At 40.3% G+C, this 18,259-nt stretch overlaps 1 long non-coding RNA gene across 1 annotated transcript; it reads right to left on the bottom strand.

Moving 5' to 3' along the window:
• Positions 1-412: 412 nt before the first annotated feature.
• LOC119239781 (uncharacterized) lies at positions 413-17,891 on the bottom strand. The gene is made up of 3 exons (XR_005123995.2): positions 17,817-17,891; positions 4,818-4,903; positions 413-600 (listed from the first exon to the last, which is right to left on the bottom strand). It is a non-coding gene; the product is annotated as an uncharacterized LOC119239781 (long non-coding RNA).
• Positions 17,892-18,259: the final 368 nt, after the last annotated feature.

Raw genomic sequence — 18,259 nt, forward strand, 5'->3', positions numbered from 1 at the left:
TGTTGTAATCCACTTGCTAGAGCTGATGTGAATATTATCATTTGAAATGCAGAAAGATTTACCCTTTTGCATATTCAAAAAAATGAATGGCAGTTGCTATTAATTCTAAGAAGGCAATTCTATGCCATGAGACAATATTAATTTACAATGATTACTATAGAATGAGTGGCAGGGGCCTCCCTGGTGATGCAAGGGTTAAGTCTCAGCACTATCAAGCTATCACCAGCCGCTGTGACATGAGTTGATCCCCAGCCAGGAGGTGACCCACATGGTGCTGCAGACCTCCTATGTCTTGCCCACTGCTCCCCTTAGCAGCGTATTTCAGTAGATCTGCCTCTTCTGCTCCCCACCCTGTCTCTAGTGAATCCTCTCACCTTCCCCCAACCCCCGCACCTCTGGCCAACATCCCAGTTCTTGTATGCATAAATAAATAAATAAAATAAATCTTTAAAAAAAAAAAAAGGAATGAGCTGGCAGGCTTATCAGCACACAGACCCCCCAACACTCACAAGTTTATGGAAGATAGCGGTTCCCATACCTGCCCTTCAGGTTTTCAAGTTCCCTGTGATGCAACATGCTCCTCATGTGTTCGTCCATCTCCTTCAAAATTAAAGAAAGCAGATTAAAGGGAATTGCTTTGGGAAAGAAAATTCCTCAGTCAACAATTGAGGTTGAAGCTCCTTGTGTCAAAGTAATTTTGTGGTGACTCTTCTCAATTCAATATTGAGATCAGTTTATTTTAAAATACAATAATCCTTTAGCTGTGTTTTTGGCATTAAAGAAACTGTTACCACCTATTTAAGAGGCTTCCTGAAAATGTGAGAGAGCGCATTGTCTTCAGGATGCAAATGATTAAAGAACAAACTAGTGGTGTTTTTTAAATTCTATTTCCAAACAATGAATTTTTTAAAATTTCATTTAAAAAAACTCTGAAGTTATACAACTAATTGGGCATGTTTCTCCATACAGCAGTTCCCCTCTTTACCATGAGAGGGGTGCAGGGGGTTCTACCCCAGTGGATGCCTGAAAATGCAGATAATCCTGAAACCTCTATACACAATGTTTTTTTCCCTACAGATACATATCTATGATAAATTATAAATTAGGCACAATAAGAGATCACCAACAATAAGAAAATAGAACAATTATAACAATATACAACAGTAAAAATTGTGTGAATGTGCATGCTCACTCTCTCTTAAATATCTTATTGTAGGTAATATTTTTGGACTGCCATTGGCCATGGGTAACTGAGACTGCAGAAAGTGAAACCTGTGGATAAAGTGGGACTACTGTACTCTCCCCACTCAACTGAAAGTTTCTTATGAGTAAGCAACAACTCTCATCTACGTCTTGGTCAGGGCCTGGAATACAGTTGTCAGTACTGTTACAAGCATAACAAAAGTTTCTCTATGGTAGGATAGAGTAGGAAATTAAAAAAAAAAAATGCTTTGAACATAACAGCTCAATCACACCTTCATCCTGACTACTACCGCCTCCCCACCTCCTCCCCCAACTGATGCTTGGTTCGAATAAACAGTTTGAAAATTTACTAGATTCTCCCCCTTCCTCCATGTCACCCTCAGTGGAAAGGAAATAAAATCTGTGGAAAGCACTTCCACTAAAAAAATGCACATGCACATACACAGACATCCCCCCAAAACATGTAAAACTCTATCACTTTGCCACACCCAAGTATATATAGCTTGCATACCATAATTAGAAAATGATGGTTTACATATAAAAGGGTTTCTATTGTTGAGTGTTACTATTATCTGTGCTTTTGCTAAGTGCCTTGACATTTTCTCACTTGAACCGCCAACTGCTGAAGGAGTACTAAAAATGCCATTAAGACACAAGGATGCAAAGAAGGTAACTTGCTTATTCACCAAATATTTATCAAGTGCTTATATGCCAAGTACAGAGACAGGCATTGCACGGATAAATGTAAAAATGTTCACAGTATTGCCCTCGCATAGCTAATCAAGTGGTCAAACGAGGATCAAATCCTGGCAGATCTGACACCAAAGCCATGTTTCCAATCCCATGTGACACTGTAAGCATCTACTGCACTGAAATTTTTCATTATACAGTCATTTTGTCAAAAAGACAACTTAGGGCCTCCCTGGTGGTGCAAGGGGTTAAGCACCACACTATGAAACAATCCGCAGCCTCTGCAGCATGAGTTTGATACCTGGCTGCCAGGGAGCAACACACATGGTGCAGCAGACCTCTCCTGTCTCGCCCGCTGCTCCCCTCAGCAGTGTATTTCGGTCAGTCTGCCTATTCTGTTTCCCACTCTGTCTCTGGTGAATCTTCTCAACTCTCCTGGCCCCCAGCATCTCTGACCTGTACCCCAGCTCTTGTAGGCATAAATAATCTTAAAAAAAGACAACCTAACAACCTATTCTTACTTTTAATTATCTACTACAGCATAACGAAACAGGGTTGTGATTTGAAACACTTTAAACAGCAATTTTACTGAAGATAACCATCATTTTCTTCCTATGTCTACAAATGCTTCATTTGGAGAACACAGCTTTAAACATGGCCCCTTCCAGCTACGGTGATTAGCCACTAACTAGAATGAACACTGAAAAACTGAATCACATTAGTGACACAATATAAAATGAAAAAATCCATGAGCTCTTAATATACAACATTTGCTCAAATCCCTATGCTCCCTGTTGTTCAATTGTTCTTTGCTATTGTTCTCCTTGGACTAGGTTTACATATGCCAAATTCCCTTTCCATGAGCTAAATTTAAGTGGCTTCTGTTTCACATAGTGAAACTATTCTTGACTAAAACAGTATCCACTGTTATGAAATAGGTTATTCACTCTGATATAAAAACCAATTTTATTTCAGTTATAAAAAATGCTATCATTCAAAACTGGTTTTAACATCATTTTTGATCCTCTAAAATACTTCACTGATTGTCTCCTAAATTTATATGCAAAATCCTCTTCCAACCTGCTGCAAGGAACGAATACAGTGAGACAACAGAGCTTTCAAAATAACACAATGGGCCACAGACATAGGATTAAAGTAACAGCCCCAAATGCATACCTGCTCAGTCATCAAACTTCTAATTAATTCATTGTGTATTAATTAGCATTGTGTTTTTTCTTAATAGAGGGAGAGGAGGGGGAGGAAAGGATTTAATGGTTGAATTTAGAAAACATTTTATAGTACAAAATTTTTTAAGTATTTTTTAGTTCCAGGGTTTCTCAATTTTTCGTAAGTTAATGAGCCTCAGAAGATTCAGGGATGTTACAGTTTTTCCAACACTTAAGTTACCACACTTAAGAGCCTTTTCTCTTTCACAGAGTATTTGGAGAAGCCAAAGTTAAACTAGTTTGGGAAACCTGAAGCACTGCTTCAACATAAGTTGTTCGTGGTCTACCTGAAAATATCAGTTATCCCTTTCAATGAACCCATTCTGTTAATTTCTTACACCAATTAATTTTTTGGGGGATAAGTCATGCCATTCCTGTGCTTAAAAACCTACAGTTTGCTTTTCCCCTTTATTAGGATTCATGGAAAAGCATGAAGAGAAGAAAACACATTTTTACACTAGAGTAGAAAAACGCCCAAAAAGATTTAAAGTGGCAAAATCCTGAGATGAGGCAGCTTATCTCTATCAGCTCTTCCGTGAAAGTCTGACACTATGTCTGACTACCCATCTCACACCTTCTCAATTTCCATTTCCCTCCAATCTGAAACACAATGGATTTTTATTTATTGAAAATATTAATAAACTCTGGTCTAGATCATTTTCAAAACTAAAAGAGCAGCTGTTTTATTTTTGTAAAAGGTAGCAAGTATATTATTAAACATGATTTTAAAATTTCAACTGATTTATCAGTCACTAACAGAAATCCTACAATGGGAAAGGAAAAAAAAAAAACTTCACCCCACCCTAAGGATGGATCATAATTAAACTCCTGGGTCTGGCATTCAACATTTTATCAAGTGTCTTCACCTAAATTACAAATTGTAGCCCCACTATTCCCAAGACAAACTGTTTTAATCAGTCTTCTGACCCACTCCAAAAACTGTTAAACTAGATCCTATTTCTGTATTTTTGTGTATCTTCTCCCACCTGAAATATCTATTCTCTACTTCTTTTAAACCATCTTACTACCAAACATCTTCTAAGGGTCACTCAGATTTCCCTAGCTCACCTTGCTCATGCTAATTATCACAGTTCTCTGAATTTCCAATGACAATCATCTTGAAAGTACAGGAAAAAAATCCCTCAGTGTTTAAACTAGCAGCACTACTCTGAAAGCAAAGAATAAAGGTGAGAAAAAGCAAAAAAGTAAAACAAATTACAGCCAAGTTTCCTAAGGCACAGGTAAATTAGCACTTAAAAATGAGTTTTTCTTTGAGCAACATCTCCACCTAGTGGACATCTCAGGTACTGTTAATACCATTTCCAAGCTGCACTTTGACAAACAGAAACAGAAAGCAGGCAGATTTAATAAATGCTGTATCCTTAACTAACCACAAGGAAAGTAAGAGAATCTCAAATAACATGAATTTCAAGGCATTTATTCTATAACTGGTTACTAGGTAAATTTATCTTTATTATCTACTATTGAGTCTCCTCAAATTCTGGGTGGATAATACAGTTTAATAGTGTAATTATGGTTTAGTAATATAGTGTACTGACTTTATGAGGCAGTAATGAGAAAATAACCAGTGAAAGGAGGCATAAATAAAATGCTATTAAAAGCTTGTACCCATCTATAAATTTCATATGATGTCACTTTTTACTCATAAAAGTCTGACTCTCCCTCTTCTATTATTACCTTTTTTGAGCTGTACACAATGTGGCACAATATGCATTTTCGTTCTCGTACCATAGTGATCAGATCTGAAGCATTCAAAGTCACACCTGCAATGAGGAAGCAACAGTTAGTAACCTGTTTTCCCCCAGATGTCTTCTTAGATTCATAACATAACCAAAAACACAAGTCTCGCATCCTACCTCTACCCTGCTCCTCCCCCAAGCCTTTCCATGTAGGTAAAAGAAATTCCAATTTCCAGGTGCCTAGGGCAAAAACTTTGAGAGTCATCCTTTATCCCTCTTCCTCAACCCATATCCACCCTCATCAACAAACCCTGTCAGTCCCACTCTTAAATATATCCAAAATCCAACTACTCCCCACGACTTAGCACTACTTAGCCTGCTGACTGACTCCCCATTCCACTGTTGTCCTTTTTAGTCTATTCTCAGAACTGTAGCCAAAGATTCTCAGAACAGAATTCTTATAAAATTTAAATCAGACCATATAACTCCTTTTCTCAGAATCTTCCAGTAGGTTCTCATCTTACTCACAGAAAACCCAGAGTATTTGCCCAAGTTACATAATCTGTTCCACACCCACTTTCCAATTTCCTGTCCTACAACTCGCCTATCACCCCATTCAGTTTCCCCCCCCCCCCCCCCCCCCGCCCCGCTTACTATTCTCTTCCAGCATACCAGGCTTCTCCATCTCAAGGCCTCCTGTTCCCTCTGCCTGAAATATTCTGCTTTAAGATGTCTTTATGGTTTTCCTGGCTCTCTTCCTCTCATTTCCCTCAGGTATCTGATATGATACCTCATTTCCTAGAAAATACTGTACTTTCGTCCCCCCATTTCCTCTACCCCCTTATTAACTTGATTTTTTTGTTGTTGTTGCAGACATTCTAGCAGCATGATTTTTAAATTTTTTTTAAATGTTTGTTGTTTTTTTTTTAAGAAGTGGGGTACAGGCCAGAGTCATGGGGGGTGAGAAGATTCACCAGAGAGAGTGGGGAGCAAAACAGGCAAATGTACCAAAATACGCTGCTGAGGGCAGCGGTGGGAGAGACAGGAGAGGTCTGCTGTGCCATGTGGGTAGCACCTTGGCTAGGGATCGGACACAGGCTATAGAGGTTGGCCTCTGAGGTGGTGATAGCACTGAGACTTAAACCATTGGCCACCAGGAGACCCCTGATTTTTAGTTTTTTAACAACAATATGGTTGATTGTTTCTACATATAGCCCAGCATTACCTACTCCGTGCACTCTTTTATAAAGTGATCTTGCCACCACTTATTAAGAGGTAAAGTTTACTCTCCTTGTCCTATGACATATTTTGACCAAGAAAATATGGTGGAAGTAACTGTGTAATTTCTGAAGCTGGGCCTTTAAAATCTGCAGGTTTTGCCTTGGCATATTTGGAACCCTCCCTCTTAGAACCTAGTCACCATGCTGTGACACTCCTGAATCACAAGGCAAAAACCATGGGAAAGAACTGAGGTCTCCATAAACAAATAACAACTGGGAGTATCTGACAACCTCATTCAGAGAGGGAGCCATGCAGGGCATTACAGGCACAGCCACTGGAGAGTCCCCTGAAGAGACCAGTTAAAGAACCATGCAGGTGATCTCTTAAACGCAGAATTGTAAGAAATAATAAAACAGTTGTTTTACGCCAGTACATTTTGGTGTTGTTGATTACACTGCAAGGTATACCTGAAACAACAGTAGATGCTACCAGACACAGATACTACCTGACAGTATATATTTGTTTTTCTCTATTTTTCCCAATTAAAAACTAGACTGCACAAGAATAGGGAGGTTGCATATATTTTCATTAGTATAGTCCTAGCACTTAGTGCGTGGCCAATAATATCGGGCATATTGCAGGCACTCCTTAAGTATCTGTTGAATTATTCCAAATGGAACTATCTTGGGTTTCTAAATGTGAGACAGAGAGATGCAAGTAAATACTGGGGTTTGGATAAAGACCAGAAGGTTTTCTACTTTACAGTCCTCTAGCACTGGCATGCTCCCTCTGGAGTCCCTGCAAGGATGCTCTACATGAGAGTTTAATTCTACTCCTCAAGCAGCATTGTTTTTCCCCTCCACACATACAACACCAGGTTCCAATTCCAGTAACTTCTTTGCCTGGGTTTGTTCCTTCAGGATTTCAAAATTGCGAGTGAAGTTATAAGCTTCCATAATTGAATCTGTAACTCCTAGACAACACGGTGGGAAGGCCAGTGAGAACAGTCCTAAAGGTCGCTATGTCTCCTGGTCATTCAGCAGTTCCTTGCTATGGCAACACTCTTCATAATACCATAGAATGTCTGAAATGATTTTATTTAATAACAAAGCAAAGCATAAAACATCAAATCTAGATTATAGGGCGAAATTTTAACATCTGAGAAAGCTGAATGTTAACTAGCTAAGAAAATAAAATAAATAGGGCCTCCCCGGTGGCGCAGCGGTTGAGCGCTGGGTTGCGAAGCTGCGCGCGGCCTCTGCGGCGCCGGTTTGATCCCCGGCTGCTCCCCGGCCACCGGAGGAGGGTCCCACATGGCGCGCAGACCCCTCCTGCCGCCCGCTGCTCCCCTCAGCAGTGTACTTCGGTTCTTCTGCCTGCTCTGCTCCCCGCTCTGGCTCTGGTGAATTCTCTCGCCCTCCCGTGCTTCTGACTGTACCCAGTGCATGTATAAACAAAACAAACAAAGAAACCAGCAAACAAATAAATAAAGCATGCCTCTATAAAAAAAAAAAAAAAAAGAAAATAAAATAAATAAATCTTTATGGATTGGTACAGTGTTATTTGTTTTCAGTATTGCTAATAATCTTCTAAATCTCTACATTAATGTCACTCTGGTGCTGACTGCCAAAATGCAATTATTCTTTTAATTCCCTTCTATCTTAACACCTTGTATTTTAATAACTTACTTTGACTTTATATTTACAAGTAGTATTTTGTAATTTTATTCAATAAGCATTTATTGAGCACCAAGCACTATTCTAAGAGTTGGAGAAACAGACAAGAAAGTTATGTCCAGAAATGTTGTTGAACACCATTCCAAGCTATCAACCATCAAAGCAAAACAGGAACAAAAACCTTAGACACAACAGTCAGTGGAAAGTGTGACTTTGTGCACAAATAACAGCAGTCTTTTGTGGCATTTTTATAGATATACTCCACTGACAGCTAAGCACTAAAATATAAGTTGTGTTCTATTTAATAAAGTCTAAACCATCAATTTCTAGCAAATAAAGAAATAAAGCTCTCTAATAATCTCTATCCACCTGTTAAACAGACTCCCTCTTTCTATTTGTTTTTTCCTTTCACAAGCTCCACATTTCTAATGTGCATATATTAAATTCATTTTCACTTTTATAAACTCACAAAGTATAACTACTAGTAAAGTACTTAATCAATAAGGGAGAAGACCTAGTATTAAACACTTTGGCTGAATCCAGCTAAAGACAAAGGAATTTTAATTTGTATATTCTTAAACTGGATAAATAAATGATTTCCATTAAACTTTCAAATGCTGAAAGTTTCCATTAAACTTTCAAATGCCTCATGGTCTTCTTGATGGGAACCACTGCTTTCTTTAAAAGTCTTACTGATTAGATGCCAAGAAATAAAAACCATGCAACTAGTGTTCTCAAAGTGCTTGAGAGGTTACATTATACAAGTAAGTGTAAATAAACAATTCAACTACTGATGTTCTCACTTTAACCACCTGACATCCACCCATATAATTTAAATATACTCTCTATGAAAAGTTTCAGATTTTCTCCAAATAACTATGAGAATTACCTGTGGCATTTCTTGGTCACAATAGCCTAAAAAATCCTATAATACATACTTTTATTCTGAAACCTAATTACTAATACAATTGCCACTTGCCTAGGCAAAACCATATTGATTCTTTTCTTTCAGATTCTCAGATTTAGTGGCCTGTTTCTGTTTTTCATTGCTATCTCTTCTCCAATGTAATAAACCTGCATGACCTGCTCTCCTCACTATCACGCAACTGCTCTAACTCACTATCATTCCCTGCCTTGATTCCTGCCCCCAATCTATAAAAAAATACTTCTAAACTGGGCCTCCCCGGTGGTGCAGTGGTTGAGCGCTGGGTTGCGAAGCTGCCCACAGCCTCTGCAGCGCCGGTTCAATCCCCGGCTGCTCCCCGGCCACCGGAGGAGGGTCCCACATGGCGTGCAGACCTCTCCTGCCGCCCGCTGCTCCCCTCAGCAGTGTACTTCGGTCCTTCTGCCTGCTCTGCTCCCCGCTCTGGCTCTGGTGAATTCTCTCACCCTCCCGCGCTTCTGACTGTGCCCAGTGCATGTATAAAACAAAACAAACAAATAAATAAATAAAACATGCCTCTATTAAAAAAAAAAAAAGTTCTAAACCTGAGCAAAATCACTTACATAAGCTTATTAATAAAGAGAAACATAGCTCTACAGGCAGAATAGAATTTTTTCAAAGATCTCCAAAGACTGAATTTTGTACTTCACTATGCCCTCCCCACCCTTACGCAAGGCCTTGTGAATAACTATTGTCTCCTAACACTGTAGTCCATCTCAAACATCAATGTCAGACTATTTCTCCAAATATTCATTATGTAATTCAAGGATGGAAAATAACTTTTAGTGTCCAAGAACTTTATATGAAACACTGAGACATTATCCCATTTTTTTTTTTCTGTTAAAACCACCTGGGAACTAAGAAGAGGCTGCTTGTTGGTAGGGCTCTCTTGACCTTACCATGAGGAAGGAATCTTTTTATGTACCTCGTAACATTCACTACAATAAGGTCAATAGTATTTAAGAAATCTGACAAAATTAAAGCCAACTAACACTCCCATATAGACAATAATATACTGTAAAAAATTAAAGAAAAAAAAAGCCTAGTTATTGGTTTGCTTGCAAGGGAAGTCTGGAGAGTAGTACTCAGGCTAGAATCTCTTCTGAATTCCAGGTAACCTTATGTGTCTCAGCCTCCCCAACAAAAACTAATGGATTCTGGGCACACAAGACAGAACAGAGAGAGTAGACAGTGTCCAATGACAGAACATGTTTTTGCAGCTACTCCATGGTCATCCAGAAAGTTATGGAACAAAGATATGACTGTAACTTCTGAGATGTTCTCACTTTGCTGAAAGGGTTTCCCCAGAAAGTTTCAAGGCTCCTAACTAAGGAAGGAATTTTAGTAGGCTGACAACAGAGGTCAGGAAGCATTTTTGGGCCACAACTTTCAAAGGCTTTTTCCGGGTAGCTGTCCAATTTCTAACTAAGTGCTGGCTGGCTCCGACGTTTCCCATGGCAAGTGATTGGTGGTTTCCGGCATCCAGTATCTTGGACAGAGCATAAGCTCATGAGCATTTTACTCACTAGCATTCCTACTGTGTATATTATCTGCCCTAACACAACCCTTTGCAGGAGTATGCACCAACCACTCTTTATTAGTAAGCACAAGGCTAAAACAAAGACAGGAAGTTAAGGCTGTGACTCAGGAAAAGGCATTAAGCATTCTTTGCCCTTCATCAGGCAAAGAAATGGGCAGGGCTGACCATAATCTGATTCCTTACCTCAGAAATAGAACTAGTGTCAGGTTCTAATATTTTGCTCAACTCTGCAACTTAGCAAGTAGTATGTCCTAAGAGGAAAAAAATAACTAAGAAAGAAGCTGGGATAACACTAACTTTTACAAGGTAATAAAAATACTAGAAAAAGTTCTAACAGAGTCATACGCGCAAAGATAGCTTGCAAAAACATTGCCAAAAGTATAACTTGTTGCATTTAAGAGTTTCAAAAGTTGACATCCCTCTATTTATATCATTTTTACGTTTTCAAGTAACCCCAAAGATTTACATAGGAATTTCAAATTCTGTGAGATAAATTATAATCCCTGCAAACTGAGCCTGGCTGATTACCCAATATTCTTCTCAAAAAGGTCTGATGTTTTCCATGCATCTTGTTACTAACATTTAATAATTTTCATCCATTCTGTAGGGCAGTGGTAGCAATCATCTTCATTATTACTTTCTATAGACTCTTTTAAGTTCATGATTGACTGTACCACAGTGATGGTGTACAACAGTATAGTATTTACCTTAAAGTCTGATGTGAACAGCTTTCTGGATGCCTTTCTTCTGTATTTAAAAATCATGAAGTCTCTGAACAGGCTATTATATAGTTTATTGTAATGTATGTTCTGCAAAGTGGTAGTATTTGCAAAGTTTGGATTTGCCAAAATCTCCAACATATCCTTATAAATGTCAAGTCCAATGTTTACTGAAAGCTCAGTTGTATACAGTACCTGTGGCAGTGATGTAGCACAAATCTCAGAAGCATGTAGTAAAAAAAAATGTGCTTAGACAAAATTTGCTACTGTTCAAAAGTTCAACATTCCAACAACTTGGAAAATTTCCCAGGGACTGAATTTACCTTGAAATTACCAGCCTAAAAAGAATAGCTGTATGATATCCTTCTGAGTGGTCTCAGTAATCCCTCTTAAACTATTCTCAGATAATCCTGCACTTCCCTAATTCCTTACACTGCAGCACAAGTTTTCTCTCTAAAATGCAAATATTCTCTTGATTTTCTCCCTATATTGTATTGTGGACAATTCTGAACATAGAAATACTAAAAGAATTTCATAGTGAATATCCCAAACCCAGTTTCCCTTATATCCTTACACCCACCTTTGAGATTCTACCTCTAAGATTTTATTTTATTTTATTTTATTTTTTTAAGATTTATTTATTTTTATACAAGAGCTGGGGTACAGGCCAGAGATGCGGGGGTGAGAGGATTCACCAGAGACAGACTGGGAAACAGAACAGGCAGATGGACCGAGGTACACTGCTGAGGGAAGCAGTGGCCGAGACAGAAGAGGTCTATCCTGCCATGTGGGTTTCGCCCTGGCCGGCTGGGAATCGAACTCATGCTGCAGTGGCTGCGGATTGCTTCATAGGTTGCGTCTTAACCCCTGAGCCACCAGGGAGGCCCACCTCTAAGATTTTATCACACTTGCTTTATCTCTCTATCCTTAGTCACACAGTCATAATGTATTACAATCTCTTAATATTTTGCCTAGAATTTGGGAAGGGGATCTATGTTCATTAGGCAGGCTGTTTGATAATTTTTTTTTTTTTTTAAATCTGTAACGCTTTTGGGCCTCCCTGGTGGCGCAAGGGGTTAAGACGCAACCTATGAAGCTATCCACAGCCACTGCAGCACGAGTTCGATACCCGACCAGGAAGCAACCCACATGGTACAGCAGACCTCTCCTGATTCACCCGCTGCTCCCCTCAGCAGTGTACTTCGATCAATCTGCCTGTTCTGTTCACCACTCTGTTTCAGGTGAACTCACCCTCTGCACCTCTGGCCTACACCCCAGCTCTTGTATGCATAAATAAATAAAAATCTTTAAAAAAAAATCTGTAATGTTTTTATCAGGTTTCAGTTATTTCATGAGCTGGGAAGTATTTCTCTCCTTTGTCCATTTTTTGCAAGTTTAAATAATATTGATATTCCTTATTTAAATATTTGATAAAATTGTGGCCCTGGTTTTCTTTGTGGGCCTGAGTTTTCTTTGTGGGCAAGTTTTTTGTTTGTTTTTTTTTTCTTTGTGGGCAAGTTTTAATCAACATTAATTCCATTTCTTTAATGATTATATAGATTTTGCCTCAATTTATGGGAGTTTCAATACATTGACATTATCAAGAAACTGTCCATTTACATTGTCAACTTTGTTAGCATAAAGTTGTTTCTAATATTCCCTTATTATCCTATAGGGTCTGAAGTGGCAAATCCCTTCCATTCCTGATAGTAGTAATTTTTATTCCCTTTATCAATCTACAGGTTTATCATTATTTCTTTTCAGAGAAAAAAAGAATTTTTTTCAAAGAACCAACTTCTGGCTTTGTAATTGTGTCCTTTTTCTATTTCACTGATTTCTTTTGAAGCCATTTCCACAATGCTTATGTTTCATGCCCCAGTCTCACACTTTTAAAATGTCCTTCAATGGCAACTGGTTATTTAAGATATAAACCAAAATATTTAAAGGACTATTTGGTATGGTCCTTGCTAATATGTACTCTATAGGAACGCAAAATGAATTTACAGAAAGCAACTTTGCCCCAAGTCTCTATGCTCCAGATAAAATGGTATTTTTCAGTTCTTCCTACCCACCACACTCCACCCATAGGACTTTTTCATACTGAAATGCTTCTATTCCTTTCATCTAGCTAACTACTCATTCTTCAAATCTCAATCCAAATTTCACTTGACTGGGGAAGCATCCGTCATCACCCAAACTTGGTCATATACCCTCATTATACAGTATTCTTCTAAAATCCTGTACCCCCTTTGTACCACTTTGTAGTCACAGCGTGACTATTTTTGAGGCAGGCAGAATAGCAACTCTCACCTATATCAGACATACTAAGCTCTCTTTCTCCTAAAATACTTTATTATGGACTTTTTCATTCATACATAAATACAAAGGATTAGTATAACAATCCCCAGCGTGTACACCAGTAAGTTTGCCCAGCTATGATCACATTTAATTTGTTCCTTTAGGGCCTCCCCAGGTGGCGCAAGCAGTTGAGAGCAGTACTGTGAAGCTGTCCGCAGCCTCTCAGCACCGGTTCTATCCCGGCAGGCGGCGAGGGTCCGGTCCGACATGGCGGGGCAGACCTCTCCTGTCTCACTCACTGCTCCCCTCAGCAGTGTATTTCATCAGTCTGTTCCCAGCTCTGTCTCTGGTGAATCCTCTTACCCTCCCATGCATCTGGCCTGTATTTCTTAAATAAATAAATAAATAAATAAATAAATAAATAAATAAATAAATAAATAAATAAATAAAACTAATTTGTTTCTTTAAAATTTTTTCCTTGAGGCCTCCCTGGTGGCACATGGGGTTAAGTCTCAGCACATTGAAGCTACTGCAGCACTGCAGCATGAGTTTGATCCCCAACTCCAGCCAGGAAGCAACCAGACCTTTCCTGTCTCACCTACTGCTCCCCTCAGCAGTGTATTTCAGTAGATTTGCCTGTTCTGCTCCCAACTCTGTCTCTGGTGAATCCTCTCACCACCACCCCATACCTCTGGCCTACTCCCCAGCTCTTGTATGCATAAATAAATAAAATAGATCTATAATAAGAAAAAGCAGAAAAAAAAAAGAAAGAAAGAAATCTGGTTCTAGTCTCAAATAATCATAAACAGATTTTTCATCTATGTGAATATCCTCTGAGACATCTGAAAATGATGCAAGATGTAGAACAACTCTTTATACCATGCAGGGGTGTGCCTCACATGGTTAGATGTCTAATATCCCTCAGCTCCATCCACTAAAATCAGTCACCCTCCCAGTTATTCTGAAATCACAAAATACCTCCACAAATTTCCAAACCTCCTTGGGATGACCCCAAACTCTCTGAAAAACCATTGGATTAGAGTAAAAATTAAGTGCAAAAATCTCTGTAGCCAGTCTGCTTGTGTCTGAAACCTGTCTCCACTGCTCACTAGTTGTGTGATCTTGAGCAGGTAATTTAATCTCTCGGTGCTTCAGTTTCCACATTTGTAAAATAAAAATAATATCAGTATCAATGTCATGAGAGAAGTAAATTTGAAAATCCAGAGGGCCTGGGTGTCAGTGATTTACTTCTTAAATGATTTACCCTTTTGTAATTTCTAAATACTTAAGCAATAATGCTATATCTATCTATCTATCTATCTATCTATCTATCTATCTATCTAATAAACTCATTTTTTTTTAAACCTAGAAGATTTTAGGCCCAAGAATCAATACTGCTTAATGGTTTCATGGACAGAACTATTTTGGAACTACGAAATCACATGAAGTTTGACTTTCACATATTTTTTAACTTTCACAATGGTTCATCACAGACTATCTACCCTACATAGATGTATCCCAGTTTATATGCCAATAAGTATAGTCTCATTAGATACTTATTACCTGTCCAAAGAGATAGAGACAAGTAGCATAAATACTAAGAATAATAACAATTTTACATTTACATATGAGTTTATAGTTTACAAAGAGTAAGGTGGGGGAAAAAGATGACTTTGTGGGCCTCCCCGGTGGCGCAGCGGTTGAGCGCAGGGTTGCGAAGCTGCCCGCGGCCTCTGCGGCGCCGGTTTGATCCCCGGCTGCTCCCCGGCCAACTGAGGAGGGTCCCACATGGCACGCAGACCTTTCCTGCCGCCCGCTGCTCCCCTCAGCAGTGTACTTCTGTCCTTCTGCCTGCTCTGCTCCCCGCTCTGGCTCTGGTGAATTCTCTCACCCTCCCGCACTTCTGACTGTATCCAGTGCATGTATAAACCAAACAAACAAACAAATAAATAAAACATGCCTCTATAAAAAATAAATAAATAAAAAATATTAAAAAAAAGTTTTATAAAAAAAAAAAAAAAAAAAAGAAAAAGAAGCAATTTCTCACAATGAGCTTTGTCTTTTTTAAAAAAAAGATTTATTTATTTATGCATACAAGAACTGGGGTATGGGCCTGAGATGGGGGGAAGGGGAGATGAGATGATTCACCAGACACAGAGTGGGGAACAGAACAGGCAGATTGAAATACACTGCTGAGGGGAGCAGTGGGCCAGACAGGAGAGGTCTGCTGTGCCATGTGGGTAGCTCCCTGGCCTGCCGGGCTCGAACTAGTGCTGCAGAGGCTGCAGATAGCTTCATAGTGCTGTGCTTAACCCCTTGTGCCACCAGGGAGGCTCGAGCTTTGTCTTTTTAAATATAATTATAGTTGGGGCCTCCCTGGTGGTGCAGGTTAAGCACAGCACCGTGAAGCCATCCACAGCCACTGCAGCAGGAGTTGAACCCCCAGTAGGCCAGGGAGCAGCCTACATGGCACAGCAGACCTCTCCTGTCTAGCCCACTGCTCCCCTCAGCAGTGTATTTCAGTAGATCAGCCTGTTCTGCTCCCCACTCTCTTTGGTGAATCCTTTCATATAAATCTTTAAAAAAAAAAGTGATTTCCTATTTTTTTAAAAAAAGAAAAAAATTAAAGCTTATAAAGAAAGCGATTCCCCTCCCATTTCCCAGTGCCTCCACCTCCACCTCCACCTCCAGCAACTGTTAACCAGTTTCTCATGTATCCTTCCAGAGAGAGTCTATACATATATATGCAAATACACATATTTTTAAAAACTACAAATGGCTGCAAACTGCACATCCTCTATGCACTTTTTTCCCACTTAATATATCTTGGAGATAAATCAGTATTAGCACACAGAGGACTGGCTCATTGTTTCTAAGAGATACATAATTTATTTAGCCAGTACCCTACTGATGAACACCCAGGACACTCTCATTTCTTCAGTTTGCTCAGATTAAGAAATAAGAGGGGGCCTCCTTGGTGGTGCAAGGTGTTAAGCACCACACTATGAAGCAATCCACAGCCTCTGCAGCATGAGTTGTATCCCCAGCCAGCCAGGGAGAAACCCACAGGGCGCAGACCTCTCCTGACTCACCTGCTGCTCCCCTCAGCAGTGTGTTTCAGTTAGTGTGCCTGTTCTGTTCCCCACTCTGTCTCTGGTGGATCCTCTCACCCCCACTCTCGTATGCATAAATAAATAAATCTTTAAAAGAAAAGAAAGAAGAGGAAAAAACCCATTTGACTGTAAATTCAATGAGAGGTTTAGGCAAGTACAACTGGAGTATTCATATGTAACTTGTTTGCCCTTATTCACTGCAAACACAAATTAATCCTAAACTTCCCGCTTACATACTCCAATTGCAAAAGACACAATTCTGTATACTCCTCCCTGAGCCATTTCTGGTCCCAGAAATAAGTCTGCTAGCATCTACCGCTATTCCGTCCTTCTTGTGTACAGGAGAGTACAGACTACATGGGCCCTAACCCTGGGTGTACAACAATCACCATTCAGTCTTTCCTTTTTAAATCTTTCTTTTAATCTAAGCAATTGGTTCTGAACTTAGTGTTTATAACATCTAAGTTGGTATAACAGGGAAAGGATGAGCTGTGGCATCATATGTTAATTTTACCTTTTAATGGTTATGTTATCTTGAGCAAATTACAACCAAACTCTGAGACTTCTGAAATGTGCTCCATAAAACCACCTTCCATTACAATATCTCAATTTTTTGTTACAGACCGAAGTGAATCTGGCAAATGTGTAATAGATGCAAATAAATCCAAGCTGAATGGAAACATTATCTCCCGTGGATTCATTCAACACCAAACTTAAGAAGACAAGGTTTAGAGCCATTACTTGGCCCCTGTAAGTGCTCAACAGTTTTTTGACTTGAGCAAATTAGATATAAACTATTATGGTGGATAAAGCACTGGTTTGTTAGCTAAGGATTTCCCTTAATTAGGATGGCAGTCCCGAGTTGCTAAAAAGAACATGGAAATTTCAAACTTCCCAACAAGATGGTTATTTTGACTTTCAAAGATAATTAAATTGAATCCAAGGGGGGTTGGGGGGGATGTGCAAAACATTTCCCCTCCATAATTATGCACTAAGATTCAGGTTAACTATTAAACCGACACATAGTAAGCGCTCCATAATTAGTAGCTGTTACTAAGACGCATCTCACGGGGACAGAAGACCGAAAGTGGAAAAAAGAAAGGAGGCTGTCACTTACGGGAGGTCGGAAGGTGTTGCTGGCCTCAGACCTGCAGGCCTTAAGCACCTTGGTCTGTGGGATTCCTGCTGCACTGGGGGCCCAAGGAGGTCAGCGGCCTTCCCTAAAGGTCAAGGATTGCAGCCAGGCTTCCTGCTGGAGCTGGGAGCAGGGCTGAAACGCCCCCGCGAGAATCTGTACCCTGAAGCCAGAAGCACCGCCCGCCCATAAACCCGCGCCGGCTCTAGGCGAGAGGATGACGGGGTTGCCCCGCGCCGCCCGCAGACGCAGGAACCCGGCGGCGGCCGCAGCCCGCACCTCCCGACGCGGAGACCCCCCGGCCCTGCGGGCTCCGAGAGGCCACTAAGCAGCCCGGCCCCTCGATACTCACACTCAAGCCGACCCTTCTTACTCCATCAGGCCGCTGAGGCCCCGGCGAGGGAGCTTCCTCAGGCCCCCGTCGCCCACCCCCCTCGATTTGGGCCCCGCGGCCCGCTCGGGACCCGCTCCCCGCCGGGCACCGCCGCCGCCGCCAGCGCGCAGGCGCACAACCGCGCTGTCGCGCTTTGACTTTTTTTTTCTTTGCAGTCCGCCTTTGTCAACAATCGAGCTTTATTGGAACACAAGAGCGTGAACAACCGACATGGAGGGTGGAGGGTTTCCTCCAGGAGAACAGGGCGGCTTGAGAGGAGTTACTGCGCCTCGCTGGACTGCTGTGTGACTAGCTTTCTTGTTTCCGTTTTTATTCTCTTTTATTTTTCCAGGCCTCCCTCTGTTCCGTCCTAAATACCCACCATTCCTTTTAAGAAATTAGAACCGTTTTGGCTAATTTCC

Source organism: Talpa occidentalis, unplaced genomic scaffold, assembly GCF_014898055.3.
Source record: "Talpa occidentalis isolate TD23 unplaced genomic scaffold, MPIMG_talOcc4v2.1 talOcc4.1147, whole genome shotgun sequence".
In the NCBI taxonomy this organism is placed as follows: domain Eukaryota; kingdom Metazoa; phylum Chordata; class Mammalia; order Eulipotyphla; family Talpidae; genus Talpa; species Talpa occidentalis.